Source organism: Panthera tigris, chromosome X (genome assembly GCF_018350195.1).
Source record: "Panthera tigris isolate Pti1 chromosome X, P.tigris_Pti1_mat1.1, whole genome shotgun sequence".
Lineage (NCBI taxonomy): Eukaryota > Metazoa > Chordata > Mammalia > Carnivora > Felidae > Panthera > Panthera tigris.
Window position 1 is genome coordinate 44,035,195 of NC_056677.1, and position 15,109 is coordinate 44,050,303.

The 15,109-nt window shown below is 38.6% G+C and overlaps 1 pseudogene; it reads left to right on the plus strand.

Annotated features, from left to right (window-relative positions):
• Nucleotides 1–990: 990 nt before the first annotated feature.
• Nucleotides 991–1,721, plus strand: LOC102972299 (annotated as a pseudogene).
• Nucleotides 1,722–15,109: the final 13,388 nt, after the last annotated feature.

Here is a 15,109-nt window from a genome sequence, read left to right on the forward strand (position 1 = left end):
TTTACATTTTGGGATATTCCTGCTCTGTGCATTTCTGTGGTCCACTTCCCCTGTGCCCCTCCATAGTATTCCCACTATAGTCCCATTTTCATTTCAGAGCCTACAGGTTGTTTTTTGTCTTTGTTATTTTCAAAATTTTATTTATATACTAGTTAGTTGACATATAGTGTAATATTGGTTTCAGGAGAATTTAGTGACCCATTACTTACATATAACACAAAATGTTCATCATAACTAGTGCCCTCCTTAATACCCATCACACATGTAGCCCATTCCCCACCCACCTCCCTCCATCAAGCCTCCATTTGTTCTCTATTGTTAAAGTCTCTTGTCGTTTGTTTCTCTCTCTCTTTTTTTCCCCTTTCCATGTGTTCATCTGTTTTGTTTCTTAAATTCTACGTATGAGTTTGGTTTTATTTGTCTGCTTCCAACATGAAGTTGTGAAATCCATGATTATGACAAAAAATGTTTCTTTCATCTGGGCATATCCAGGGTCCAGAACACCTATGGAAATATGGTAGGCAGAAATAATTTCTCTCATAATAAATTAATATTTTATAGATGAGACAGATCGGGAAAATGTGCACTTGCAATAGGACTTAATATAGTGGGTGATATTTTTGTAGGTATAGTTTCTTCTCAAGCAAACTTGTAGGGTACTGTGAGGCTTTCTGGGATAATCTCATTAACCAAAAAAATTTTTTTAGCAGCACCACCTGCTATCTAGTAAAGCTCTCATTATAAAGCCTGACTTAGAACAGTGTTTTCCCAACACCTCAATCATTCATGTGATATAAATTTAGTACTTAAAAGATATACTCAAATCCATATTAGTATTTCTTAATACTTTCATTTATATTCTATCTATCATCTTTTAGTCAAACTCAATGTAAAGGAAATTTTATATCACTACTGAAAATACAAAACATGCATTATATGCTATGGTAAATATGTTCAGAAATTAATTCCATGAGAGACAGGGGCCAAACTATGGTGGAGAAGGATGCAAAGACAGTGAAATTTGCTCTTGGAGCAGTTGTGTGTGTAGAAAGTGAAATGTGGGTGATGTAACTATAGGACCTAGGACAGTGATCCACTCTAAAGCACAAATTATTGCAGAAGCCAGGCCAATAGGTATTGGTGAGGGTTACCTAATAGAAGAACAGGTAGGTGCTTATCATAAATGCTCGACCTGATAATATCACCCCTAATGCTGAAGATCTGGAACTAAAATATCTATGATCATTGACACTAATAATGTGTTTGAAATTGGCTGCTATTCCCAAGCCATGAAAATGGAAGACAATAATGTTATTGAATCAAAAGCCAGTGTGGGCAGAAAGGTAATATTGAGAAGCGGTTGCATCATTGGGACTTGTTGCAACCTGAATACATTTGAGGTCATCCTTGAGAATACAGTGATCTGTGGTGCAGATTGCCTTCACGGGGTGCAGACTGAGCAACCACAGCCCCAGATACCACAGCTGGATTTCCTGAAGATAACCTTGCCAACCTACCACAACCTAAAGAAGACTATGAAAGGAAGGTCAACACCAGTAATGTGTGAAGACAACAGTGAGATACCTCCTAAAGACTTGGTAATAAGATACCCCCAGAGAGTTAAACTACTTAAGTCAACATGTGGCAAGGTAGTATCAGTTTATCTATCAAGACTTACAGTACCTCAAGACTCACCACTTTTGGTTCAATTGCAAGCTTAACTGAACCACCTTCTGATTTGCTAATATGGCCTCCAAGCTATCATTCAGAGAAAGGAGGAACTCTGGATGAGAGCACCAGAATTCTACTCTGCACATAGTAAATTTAGAGAAGCTTTCTTATTTATACATTAGTCTAATATGAATATGGTTTGTATAGTTTGGCCCCCAAGTCTGCCAATTGTCTATGAGTTCTAAATATTCTGATAAAATAGTTTCTGACTCTTTAGGACAAAGAACCAATCAAAGTCCAGACAGTGTATTGTGCAGACATCACTCTTTGGGGCTTCTCCACAGCCAGACTAACAGCCTTCTCTTACCAACTATCTCACTGAAACTGAACTCAAACTTCATCACAGACATTCTAGGCAATTATGCTAAGCGGTAGGACAGACCCTGACATGCTTGTGACATAAAAAGCAGCAACTGGCAGGAAGATAGAAATGATTTTATCAATAGCGACTTAACTGCAATGTGGCCATAGCTCTTGCGTCAAGATAACAGACTTTCACCAGGTGAATAGTATCAAGTCTAGAAAGGGTACTTCACACTGTTCTCTTATTCATCCATGAACACACAGTATAGTAGTTATCTATGCTGTGTAGAAAATTACCCCCAAAATGTAGAAGCTTATTATCTTTTGAGCATTTACTATCTTACACAGTTTCTGCAGATCAAATATCTAGGAATGGCTCAGCTGGCAGTTCTGGCTCAGTGTGCCTCATGAGGTTTCTTTCAAGAAGTCAGTCAGACCGGTGGTCATCTGAGGACTTGAGTGGGGCTGGATGGTCCACTTACAACATGACTGCCTCACAGGGCTGTTGGCAGGAGGCCTCAGTTCCATACCAGGTGAGCCTCTCCACAGGGCTGGTGGGTATCCTCATGACATGGCAGTTGGCTTCCCTCAGCTTCCTTCAGATCCAAGTGAGGAAGGACTCAATCCCTAAAGTTGCACACCATCACTTCCACTTCATTTTATTTCTTAGAAGCAAGTCACTAAGTCCATCTCACAGTCAAGAGGGAGGGGATTAAGCTCCACCTTTTCTACCTTTAGAAGGGAGGAGAATCTAAGAATTCATGTTCATATACTAAAACCACCATCACAAACACACATATCCATTTATACCTGGTATTCTCACTAGTGCACAATCAGCACCTCTCAAGGGTTTCCACATTGAGGAAGATGGGTTCAGGAAGGACTTCTCTTTATTAATGGGAATGGTACATGACATCATCCGAGGTCTTCACCCTATAACGTTCTGTAAATACCACCATCTTAGACATTTAAATTTTTGTCCCAAAATATACCATATATTTCATTAAGCATAATTTAACTTCTCTAGACTTAACAGAAATTATTATAAATAAAATCATGAGGGATAAAAAATTTAACTCCATGAAATAAAAATTATAAAAGTTTAAAATTAAGAATGAAATATAAATAATACATGTAACTGATTTCCCTTTTACTAAGCATTCTGTAAATGCTGTGTCATTTAATCTTCCTAATAGCCATTTTGTGTACCACTCAATTGTTCTTGGTTTCCACCTCTTGCCTGAGTGCCACTTTTAGAAAATAGAAAAGGGCGCCTGGGTGGCTCAGTTGGTTGAGCGTCCAATTCTCGGTTTCAGCTCAGGTCGAGATCTCACATTTCATAAGTTCAAGCCCCACATCAGGTTCTAAGCTGACATCATGGAGCCTGCTTGGGTATCTCTCTCCCTCTCTCGCTGCCCCTCACTGGCATGTGCTGTCTCTGTCTTTCTCAAATTAAATAAACTTATATAGATATAGATATAGATATAGATATAGATATAGATATATAGATATATAGATATATAGATATATAGATATATAGATATATAGATATATAGATATAAAGAAAATAGAAAAAAGAATGCTCAAACAAAAGAACAAGCTCTTTGAAATTAGACAGGATTTAATCCTAATACCTGCCATCTACTGCTATCCAACATTGTAAAGTATGAAAATCCCCACTACTGTTCCTCATAGAGGAATAAATAAATATGTAAAACAACTAGCACAGTGCCTAACAAATAGCAACACTCAAAACTACCAGCTATAATTATTGTCATTATTGTTTAAAAACAGAAAAGAACATTAATGATTTTAGATTGGAGCTTTACACATTTGTCACACATTTTCTCAGATGTTTAAAACCCTCTTTTCTTGTCAAAACCACTAGGCCCAGAGAAGTTAAGTGATATTTTCTTGTGGATTCTACTTTCTAATTTCCTTCCTGAACCCTCAGCCTGTATCCTACTCTACTTCCAGCCATTACAAACTACTCCAAGTTCCCTGAAACCAGCAAGTTCTCACCTCCACATTCACTCTTTCTTCTGTACACACACATGCTGGATGATTCTCTATTTGTTAATCAAGCTTTAATTTCTCCACCATTCTAAATTTTATGAGTCCCTTTGTTCATTGTCTCTCCCCCTAGAACCAAATATTGATGAAAGCAGGGGATCTGACTATTGTGCTCTCAGCTGTACCCCCAAACCCTGAAAGACCTATAGTAAATGACCACCCATAAATATTTAATGAATTAATTATCTGTCCCTTGAACCAGTCTAGGATACACAGTTTGGTGCATATGGGGCTTCCACTTGAACTCTGGGAAACATGGAAACTGGGGAGGGTTATCTTTCTGGGAACGCCTATCATCCAAAGAGGCAATACAACTAAGGCTTCAGGCTTCTAGGCTCAGACCAGTATGGAATAGGTCAGCCTTTATCTCCTCCTCTTGTTAGTTATCATGACGAGCTATTAGAAACTGCTCAACACATTCATTCATTCATTTATTTATTCATTTATTCAGCACACACTTCTTGGATGTCTCCTATACTGATAGGCACTGATTTAGGGGTCAAGGATAAGTCATAAACAAGTTACTTCTATGAGGCCACAGGTGAATGAACGGGCAGACAAATACCTGTCTGCTTATAACACGGTGCTGTTAGGACCATGACAAGGAAAGTACTGGGTTCTAGTATCAGGTTCTAGGAGTGGTTGATGTTCTTCATTTCATGTTGTTTGTCTCTAATACTGAAGCCTCAGTCATCAAGTCCTGAGGCATCCTTCTGGAATATTCTTCATGTTTCTATTCTTGCAGGCTCTGCAATGCTTGATCTGGCCTGGATTTCACAAGACAAATACTGGAATCCTGAGGTTTTTTGCCAGAGGTGGATCTTATCAACATCCAGAGTATTTGATAATAATAATTAAAAAAATAATGATAATATCAGCTACCGCTTATTTTCAAATATACTTATAGATTCTTATTTTATTCATTGGTTTATAATCCATTATTATTATTATTCATTGTGATGCTCAACATGTCCCATTTTAAAACATTACCCATGTGGGGCTCCTGGGTGGCTCAGTCAGATGAGCATCCAACTCTTTGGTTCGCTCAGGTCATGATCCCACAGTTCATAAGTTTCAGCCCCACATTGGGCTCTGTGCTGATGGTGCGGAGCCTGCTTGGGATTCTCTCTCTCTCTCCATCTCTCTCTTCCCCTCCCCTGCTCATGCTCTGTCTCTGTCTGTCTGTCTGTCTCTCTCAAAATAAATAAATAAACTTAAAAATAACGTAATAAATAAATGAAACATTACCCATGTGCCAAGCACAGTACTAAATGCTTTCTTTACTATGTCTAAACCTTGCCACATACCCATTAAGAAATTCCTATTTTTTATGCCAATTCTACATATTGGGTAACTGAAGTTAAGGTAAATGTAGGGAATTGTCAAGTTATAGTTCCAGTAGAAAATGGTGGTTCAAAGTGCAGGCTCAATTCTAAATACCATTCTATACTAAAAGAAACCTGGTCTCCTCGGAAAAATGGCTGATTCCAGGGCTGGCACAGCAGAAGTACAAAAAGAGGCAGGAACATCTCGCTGCACCAAAAACGGTTTCAAAGAAAAATAGACACATATCAAGAAGACACAGGAGCAGGAATCAAGGGGCTTTCACTGGCCAAATCTGGGGAAATTCGAGCATCAAAATAAATCATGATTGTAATGGGTTATTATACACTGAATAAAATATATATCCATGAACCAATACTGAAACATATGAAGACATGAATAATTAATAAATGACGGAGAGAGAACAGCTCTTCGTTGCAGAAGAATCCTCACCAGTAAAATGGGGGGGAAATACTGGAGTTGGAAACACACACCTTTTACACCATCATATATTAATGGATTCAGTCAAGAATCGTCAATGGGTCATAGAACACAATATTACCATAGCCTTCAAGTATCTCCACACAAAATATTTAAGTGAACAATGGGAAAATATTAACTTTACATTAGAGTAATCTGATGAATACTACCTTAGCCAAGAGATCAAATTTAATATTGCCAATTACAGAATAAATGGATATTATGTGCCAACTTATATAATGCACTGCGAAGGATATAGTATCACTTTGTGGTATTCCTGACAGAAACGCATACGTGGAATCTAATCATAAGCATAGAATCATGTAAACCCAAGTTGAGGGGCACTCTAGTAAATGGTTTATACTTCTCAGAATTGTTATGGTTGTGCGAGACAATAAGTTTGAGGACTTATTCCAGAGGGAATAAGAATAAAGTGTAATAACAATGAAATAAAATGCATGATAGTAGACTGGAGAGAAGAATGGACAAACCATAAAATTTATAAAATTTTCTACAAATAGCATTATTGAGATAATTGGTCATATTTGAATAAGGTCTATAATGAGATGTATAATACAGATATATAACCAATGTTCATGTGTTGATTTTCATAATTGTAGTGTGTTTATGCAAAAGGATGTCCTTGTTCTAAAGTATTTAGAATACCAAATATTTAATGTATCTATAGCTTACTGTCAAAGAGATTAGAAAAATTTGTATGTATGTGTATCTTTGTGTAGTGTGTGCAAGGAGAAGAAAAAGAGGAGGGGAAAAAGAGAGTGAAAGACAGGGAGTGAGAAAGATAGTGAAAGATAAAAAATATGCAAAATATTAACAATTGAGGTATTTGGGTCAAGTAAAAACAGGAGTTTCCTGGCCTATTATTTCAATGTTTTGTAAGTTTGTAATTATTTCAAACTAAAATGTATCTCCCCCACAAAAAGCATGTGGGTTCTGAATACCGATGGGATAAACGCCTGGCTCCTTCATTTATTAACTCTATGATCACAGAAATGTTACTTGATCTCTGATTCAAAGTTTTTGACCTGTAAATAGGGATAATCATTGACCAATTGCAATTACATGAAATGATACATACAATATGTTTTGAGCAGTATTTTGGACCTAGGGAATACTCAATAAAAATTAAATCTCTCTACTATTTTTGATTTAAAAAAAAAAAGTCTGAAAAGTACATCATTAACCTAACATTTCTGGTTCCAAGTACTCAGATCTAACCATGTCACTGAGGTGCCCACCAGCAGTCAGACTCTATGGGCTCCTGGGGCATTTAGAGCTCAGTAAAAGGTAGCTTTCATCACGATTGGAACTATTAATCCCAGCACTTCTGATCTTAATGCCTAGCCTCTTACCACTCCACTTAGCTGCCTAAGTGTGTTCTTGGGGGGTCAAGAAATCCTCACGTTAACATCTAGTATGTACTAAACTCACTAGACTTGTATATATGCCTTCTACATTGTTCAGGGAGAGCTGAATTATTTTTGACCCTTCCTTCTGACTAGTACAATGTATTACAGTAACAGGATCTACCATTTATTGGCAGCCTCCAAAGTACCATACTTGACAACCCTGGGAGCAGGTTTTAAATATCTCTGTCTCTTTAAGGATTAAATACACAGGTTCAGAGAGGTAGAGACTTGCCCCAGACACAAAGCCAGTAAGAAGTGGCACATAGGATATCTCACCACAATACGCATGCTCTTACTACTATCCTGAGCTGTCTTCAGTCCTAACAATGTACCCTATCAATTAACCACCACCTTCCAAACAGACTATCCTATCACTTAAGGTAAAGAATACCAGTTGGCCTCACGTTTACCCTGGCATCTAGTTTGCTTCTAAGCACATAGTAGGTCCCCAAGTACCTACCTGGGAAGAGGATTTCTCTCTAACCTGGGAAGAGGGAGTACCTTTAAACATTTAAGGAGTCTCTAAAAACAAGCTTAAAAAAGGGTGGTTTGCTAACTGTACAGTAAAAACTCAAAGCAGAGATGTGATGCCATAAAGCTGGAAAGAACTCAACTAGATATTTTAGCATTGTTTATAAAGATGGTGAAGCTACAATAAGCAGCAAGGAAGAGATAGTGAACATTTGTCAGGATGGTAGATATCTTGCTCAGGAGTTAAAAAGCTGGAGTGAGGGAGGGGAGCATCATGCACTCTGGGGGTATAATAATATATGATTTTATTGGTTTGGGTGGTGATTACATAGGTTTTTACTTTATATTGTTCATCATCGATATCTGAATATATATTCTATGCACTTTTTTGTATGTATGTATATGGTATTTCAAAATTGAAACCAAAAATTTAAAAAATAGATTAGGAAGGTCCCAGCTCAGAGAAACACCAAAAATTGAATAAAGGTATTTATATGGCTACATGAAGAATGTGTCAGTCAGGAGGAGTGGTTGGTCATCCATGAAAGGAAATGCTTTTTTAAAAAATTTTTAAAAATGTTTATTTATTATTTTTGAGAGAGAGAGAGAGTCAGAGTGCGAGTGGGGGGAGGGCAGAGAGAGAGAGAGAGAGAGACGACAGAGAGAGACAGAATCTGAAGCAAGATCCAGGCTCTTAGCTGTCAGCACAGAGCCCGACACAGGGCTCGAACTCATGAGCCATGAGATCATGACCTGAGCTGAAGTGGGACTATCAACCGACTGAGTGACCCAGGCGCCCCTGAAAAGAAATACTTTTAATGCCTATCTAAGCACTGTGTAAAAATTGTCTCTACCAAGTGAGTGGCATTATTTCTGGCCTCCTTGTTAAAGTATTACTCAGTGTGAGATGCACATACTGGATGATGTTAGCTTCATGCCTTGACAGAGAGAGTTTTCATGCAAGATGTCTACTCTTGCCCCATCTTCTGGATCCTAAATTACATTAATTTGTTTCTTTTCACTCTGCAAGAACTGAGTACCAGAATGCATCTCCCAAGCAGGTACACAAACACTCACACGCACACATACATCCTATCACACCAGTGCACTGATGTGTTTCAGGGGGACATTGTGGTGACTCTACATCCATTTGATGTTGTATTCATCTAAATCAGTCACAACATATCTAATATTTTGATAATCACTGGTTTCGAACTGGCCATGTGACCAAATTCAGTCCCATATACTGGGGACGATGGGGGTGTATATCTTCTGGAAAGCATTTTGTCACAGCTTCCTGTCTCACAAAAAAGGGACACTGGAAGAGATTTTTCCTTTCTGCCTAAATACCACCATGCCTAGATATGAGGCCTGGAATTGCTACAGACATCTTGGGACCAGTCTGGTGGGACACTGAGGAGGGCAGAGAAAATAGAGGGAAAGAATCTGAAGCCTGATGAGCCAGAGGCCTCCATGTCTAGAACCCACCCTATTTTGATTTTCAGTCTATTTGGCAAATGGACCGAATATTTAATAAGTAATACCTAACTTCCAGGTACTACTACTGGCCCTAAAAATGCTGTTGTAGACAAAGAGACAAATGTCTTTGCCCTCATAGAATTTATATGTTTGGATAATTGTACAAACAATAAATAAAATAAATAACTAAGATATACTACATGTAGGAAAATGATAAAGCTATGAAAAACATTAGAGTAAGTTAAGAAAGATCTGGAGTGATGAGAAATTGGATTTTTTTTTTTTAAAAACGGTCAGGATAAGCCAACCTTGGAAGGTGATATTTGCGAAAAGACTTGAGGAGATGATGGGATGAGCCATTAAATACATGGAGGAAGGACACTTCAAGCAAAGAAAACAGCCAGTGAAAAAGCTTTTGTGTAAAAGTGTAACTATTGTAGCTAATGTAGACATGAGAGATCCTGTGGGAGTATAGTTGGATTTTACACAAGTAACACAACGTCAAATCATGTACAAACTTCTAATCCATGTAAATACTTTAATTTTTGCTCCTCTCAGTGAGATGGAGAACAATTGCATAACAGTGGCAGGATCTGACTTGGATTTTAAAAGGGAGGTGGGTGTGGGGTGGGCTAGATGGCTGATGGGTACTCAGGAGGGCTGTTGGTATGATGAGCACTAAGTGATGAATCACTTGCAATTCTACTCCTGAAAACTATATTGCACTGTATGTTAACTAACTAGAATTTAAAGAAAAATTTGAATTGAAAAAAAAAGAAAACAAAGCAAAAAAAAATATTTCTACACTGGTTTACATGGATATTCATTACATTCTGAAATATCTCAGAATAAAAGGATACCTCTGGTTGGTGTGATTTAGACTATACATCAGAGACAAAGTTATAGGAAGATAAACCAGTAAGGATGCTATTACAATAATCCAGGCAAGAAACTGTAGTGGCCTTGAGTCAAGTGGAAGCAGAGGAGGTGGCAAACTTGTTCACATTCTCAGTCTATTTAGAACACGGAATCAACAGGATTTCTGCGTAGACTTAATGCTAAAATTGACCCCAATATCTTTAAGTGAGCATCTAGAAGCATAATGTTGATGGTAACTGAGATGAGAAAGAGCTAAAGGAGATGAAGTGAGGGGTGAAAAAAGAATTTGTTTTTTCATGGTTAAAACCAAAAGGTCTATAAGACACGCCAAGTGGACAGTTGGATATAGACTTTGGCATTTAAGTTGGAGATGTAAATTGTAGAGAGAAAAGGGCATCGATGGCATATAAAGTCACAATACTGGATGAGATCACCAAGGGAATGAGTATAGGCATAGAAGAGACAGGGATCGAGGATTGAGTTCCCAGGCAGGTCAATGTCAAGAGGTCACAGGAAAGGAGGAGACCCAGCCAAGCAGATTGAGGAGGTCAGAGAACAACCAGGAAAGTACCGTCCTGGAACCCAGGTGGGTATATGTCAAGCTGGCTTTGTTTCGCTGGAGGGCCCTGAATGGTACACCAGGAAAGAAGGTCCTTCCAGGAGGAGTGAGCGATCAACTCTGTCCAAAATTATTGATAAGTCAGCTGAGGAGAGGACTGTGGGATAGCCATTTGATTTAGAAATACTGATGACATTGCTACCTTGACCACACAGTTTCCTTTTCATAGAAGTTGTATAAGCCTGATTGACGTGTGATTAAGACAGAATGGGAAAAGTGGAAGCAGTGAGTGTAGAAAACTCTCTCTCTGGGAGGTTTGCTATCAAGAGGAGGATAAAAGGCCCTGCGGGTGGTGGAGGGAGTAGGTAAAAAGGTTTTTTGATTGTTTAGTTTTGGGTTTTGTTGTCTTTTGTTTTTAAGAGGAAAATAACACCAGTTTGTATGCTGACAGGAATAATCTAGCAGAGGGTGGAAAAGTGATGAATATCATACAAATGCCATGAGATCATGGATTTCTTTTTTGATTTAGCCAATCTACATGAGAATTCCCTGATACTTGCAACTGAAAGAATATTCACTAAGCGAGTGAGCAATGTACTGGTATGTCTAGGACTTTGCTATTTTATGCTTATTGAGCAGGTATAATTTATAAAAGTACTCTCTTTCATTCTGGCTCAGACGATAAATATTATGAACTAGTTTGGATGACAAATTACATAGTCACATGAATTAGTTAGGAATATCGGTACTGAAGCCATAGATTCCGATCACTTACAAGCTGTCGCTTACAAGCTGTCATGACAGAAAAATTACTTAATGTCTGTGTTCAGGTTCTTCATATGAAAATGGGGCTACTGATGACACATATGTCGTGGCATTTTGCTGACCAAATGAGGTAAAACACCTATGGAGCTTACAAAAAGGATTTGCCAAATATGGTAAACATGTCATAAATATAAGGTATTATTAAATTTGCATGCAGCATGATGCAAATTTCCCCTTTGCAGTCAAGAATGTAAACTGCTCATGGATCAATTTTCCCTTTCATACATATAACCTTAAAGGTAATTAACATGCAACTAAATGTGAAATCATTAACAGATGCATTTTATAGTTAGGAAACATGGAAGTAGAGTATTTAACTAAGATACAAAGGAAATTTAAAAAGAAATGTTAATCGATGGACTGTGTCAAGAGGCTTCGTGTTATGTATAAATTTATATGTCAACATGACTCACCCAGAGGGTGGCCAGATATTAGGTCAAACACTATTCTGAGTGTGTCTGGCAGGGCATTTATAAATGAGGGTAATATTTGAATAGGTATACTGAGTAAAACAGTAAAAAAAAAAAAAATTGCCTTCTCTAATGCGGGTGTCCTGTATCCAATCAGCTTAAGGCCTACATGGAACAAAAAGGCTGACTTTCCCTCAAGCAGGAGGGAACCCCTCCTGCCTGACTGCTTGAAGTGGGACATTGGTCTTGTCCTGCTTCTAGACTCAAACTGAAGATCAGAATTCATGACACCTGATCCCAGCAGCTTTTGGACTGCAACTCACATCACTGCCTGTCCTGGGTCTCAGGAATTTTGACTTGGACTGGAACTACTCCTGCTCTCCTAGCTCTCCACCGTGCCCACAAACGTGTTGGGTCTTCCCAGCCTCATAATCTTGTGAGCCAAATTCTTATAACAAATCTCTCTCTCTCTCTCTCTCTCTCTCTCTCTCTCTCTCTCTCTCTCGACAGATAGACAGATAGATATAGATGATATAGATATAGGTATAAGTATAAATATATAAGTAATCCTATTGAATCGGTTCATCTGGAAGACTCTGATTATTACACTTTGGAAGGTACAAGCCACTTGTTGAAGTACAACTACATGATGACATGATGTAACTCAGTAAAGAGTGGGCAGTATGTTCACAAGACTCAGATCATCAGGGTCACAAAAAAGGCCTTCATAAGTAATTACCTCATGGTTATTAAAGGTTGTGGTAGGTAGAATTCTAAGAATGGTCTCCCAAGATTTCCCATCATAATCCCAGGTACCATGAATAAGACGAGTTATCTTGTACATATTTGTGTTCGGTTACATGGCTAGAGGGATTTTCCAGTTACAATGAAGGTTATTAAACAACTGACCTTAAAGAGAGATTATCCAAAAGAGCCTAATCTAATCACAGGAGCTCCTTAAAGGCACACACTTTTCTGTGGCCAGCAGCAGAAGGGAAGCAAGAGAGATCTGAAGCACAAGGATTTGACACACTATTGCTTGCTTGAAGATGGAGAGAACCACATGAGGAGAAATACAGGCAGCCTCTAGAATCTGAGAGCAGCCCCAACTACATCCTGCACCACAGGAGCTGAATTCCTACAACCACCTGGATGAGCTTGGAAAGAGCTTCCTCTCCAGAGCCTTCAGGTAAGATCCCAGCCCAGCTGACACCTTGATTTCAGCCTTGTGTGACCCTAAGCAGAGAACTCGCTGGATCTACACATGTCTGACCTATAGGAACTGTGAAATAATACACATGGGTTGATTTAAGATGCTAAAGTTGTGGCAACTTGTTATGCAGCAATAGAAAACTGGTATCAGGCACTTAAGTTATTAGTGTATTGAATCTGTTGTGGTTAAGGTAATTCTCTATCATCCAACTTTCTGGAGAGAATGAGAAATAATTTCTCACCCAGCCATAACCGCATGTAGCTCTAAGGTGCAAATTAAAATAAGCACAGCCAGAGTCACAGTGCAGAGAATTCTAATTCTTGTGTAGTGAAGACTAATTGCAATTTAGAGGCAAGAACAGACAGCTTGAAGTGTGACAGTAACAATGAGGACATTTCCTGGTAAGATGTGTGCCATACTCGGTGTGAAGGACTTGCACGCTAGAGCTGCCCATTCAGCCCCTGCCCTTCAGATAAGGCAGAACATTAAGTTCCAAGGATCTCTTATGGGGCAACAACAGACATGCACAGCCAGGGGAATTGCAGGTAGTGGCTCTGAATTAATTTCAAATAGATTATTATGAAAAAGGGTCTCATGTCATAGACATTCTTTGAGGCTTTAGAGTCAGACAGACTGGCTCCAGCACTCTGTGATCCCAGCTGAGTTCCAGAATTCTAATTTGTTAGGTGTGTGTGTGTGTGTGTGTGTGTGCATGTGTGTGTGTGTGTGTGTAAAACACTTCCTTGATAAACAATGTTGACAAATCTTTACAGATCCCTGGGGTTAAGATCTGCCTGCATGATTTTCTGTACTAAGACAGCTGGATCAGCTTGAATGATCCCTCTAATCCCAGAGCCTTCCACAGTGTGTGGGACATACGGATTTTCTGACTTTCATCCCAGTTCCCTATGCTCAATAGCTTCTAGTACTAGTGTATGACCTCCCGGCCTTATAATCAGTGTCGGCCTTTCTAATAATCTCTCAGTTTCTGAAACGTCCTCTCGGTCGGAGAAGTTCTGCAATTCCCCTAGGCTTTGCAAATGCAAACTGATCTATACACAAAAAACACACATATCAAGAAATTTAACTGAAGAAATTAATCAATAAATATAAGACTGGTAATGTGATTATTGTTTTGGTGAAAATTATGTACATTCAGGAACATGGAATCAAGTCTGTGAGTCCCCAAAGACTGCAATTTTCAGCTACAGGCATGCATGTTCACAGTCACAAGGACTCAGTTCCCCTGATCGGACTCCTGCTCCTATTGCCTTTATTCTTTCTCAGTCCAATTCTTTGTCTCCTCTTCCTCTTTTCCTGTTCCGCACTGCAAATGTACCCTGTGGTGACTTCTAATTCACAAATTACATTCCACTTTTTGTTTTTTATCCTACAATGTACTTAAGTGCTGGAACCATGTTTTATTTCTTCTTTGCATATCTTGTATGAAGCACACTACATGAAACATGGTAGGCATTGAAGGTTTGTTGAATTCATCTATTTCACACAGAAACATTGACAGCAAAAACACCCACTTCCAGTCTGGATGTAGTGCAGTAGATGTTTTCTGTATCAGTACCATATGTGTGGCTTTTGAGTATCAGGTGCCATGCAAACCCTTCTAGAAGGTGGGATGTGTTGGGGGAATAGAAATCTGGTCCATCTGTCCATGTGCCTCTACATAGCACATAGCATACTTTTCATCACACAATATAGCTTACAGCAACAATTCCCAGGACTTAGTCATGTCTACGCCTTTCCATATCTGCCACCCCCAACTGTAATGTTATAAACTTAGTATTTCATGTAAAGGAAAAGTATTACTTGCAAGAGCAAAACTCTAAAAGTAAAATAGAGTGATAATATCACAATAGTAGAGAATGTTTTCATTAACGATGACTTTCACAAACACAAAATTTTTTTTCCATTTTTT